Genomic DNA, 1,445 nt, shown 5'->3' with positions numbered 1-1,445 from the left:
TCTTGATCTTGATCTTGATGTCACAGGTGGCTCGGGATTTCTTCCTAGCCCAGGCCTTTGTATCGGCAGCTCCAGTGAAAAGAAAACAAAACATGCGGGAAGTCTATGTTCTCGGGGCAAGATATCATTCCCTACATCTTATACGCCACATGCCCTCCAATAACTCTTTCACTGCCTCAATCACTCGTCCACTCGTCTCTCCACTGAGCCCCAGCAGCAGCACCATCCACTCCCTTCCAGTCTTCCCGTTCACTCCACGACCACGTCCCATCTCACTCAGAAACACATGCATCATCTTCGTTCTCTCCCTGTGTAATGTACTGGCGTATGGGTGGCTGTGTGAGCATATGTGAGTGTGCGCGAATGAGTAATTATGTGTAAACTATCTAACGTGTGTAAGTGGTTGTACTAGTGTGTGCGTGTGTATGTACGTGCATCAATGTATAGGGTGATGGTCAGACTACTTGTTTAACTGTTGGTGACGTCAGGGGCGGAAGGCGAGGCTAGGTGAGGTAGTTCGCCCGCAGAGGCAGAAAGGCAGTGGCCTTCCAACCCGCGAATTGCCCTGACGTCCAGTGTATTTGGGAGGAATAAAGGCCAACAGCATGAGAAGCTTTCATTGACAACCACATGTTATCTAGGCACCATGGAGGAGAAGAAGACCCCGCCTGATGATCCGGAGCCGGTGGTGCCACTTGCCCCGACTCCAGCCATACCGTTTGACGCCCGGTTGATCCCAGAGTACGATGGTACAACGGACGTTGTGGAGTGGCTGACGCGGGCAGAGATGTTGTGCCAGCTTCGGGGCGTCGTGTTCGAATCCGTGCTGCCGCTGCGCCTGACAGGTGGGGCATTCGCCGTCTGGTCACAACTGCCAACCTCCAGCCGTGGTTCACTGGCAGCCGTGCGCGATGCTCTGTACGCGGCATTCGCATTGGATCAGTACGCGGCATATGAGGCCTTCACTGCGCGCCGGCTTCGACCAAGTGAATCAGCAGACGTCTTCCTGGCTGACCTTAGGCGGCTGTCGACCTTGTTCGGAGGCATCTCTGAACGCGCCCTCCCAGCCCCCGCGTCTTCTTCGAAGTCCTTGGTGGAACCGACTGTGCGAGGCTGCGGTGAGGGCCAAGCGCGGGGCATTCAATGCCTGGCGTCACAGGCCCATCCCGGAGCAGCGCCGGAGGTTCCACCAATTGGAGGCTCGCTGTAAGCGCACGATCTTGTCAGCCAAAAGGGCATCCTGGTCCGCCTTCTACGCATCCCTTGGTTTCTCAACCTCACTCACCAAAACTTGGCTATTCTTCAGGAAGATGGTCCGGCCCCAGGCCCCTCTCATGTTCCCTCTCCATCACAACGGTGTTCCACTAGCTGGGGATGCCCAGAAAGTGGAACACCTAGCCCTCCATTTCCAAACACGGCTGGGCTCCCCGGACCCAGTTCCTGCC

Source organism: Eriocheir sinensis, chromosome 20 (assembly GCF_024679095.1).
Source record: "Eriocheir sinensis breed Jianghai 21 chromosome 20, ASM2467909v1, whole genome shotgun sequence".
Classification (NCBI taxonomy): domain Eukaryota; kingdom Metazoa; phylum Arthropoda; class Malacostraca; order Decapoda; family Varunidae; genus Eriocheir; species Eriocheir sinensis.
This window is presented reverse-complemented; position numbering follows the sequence as displayed.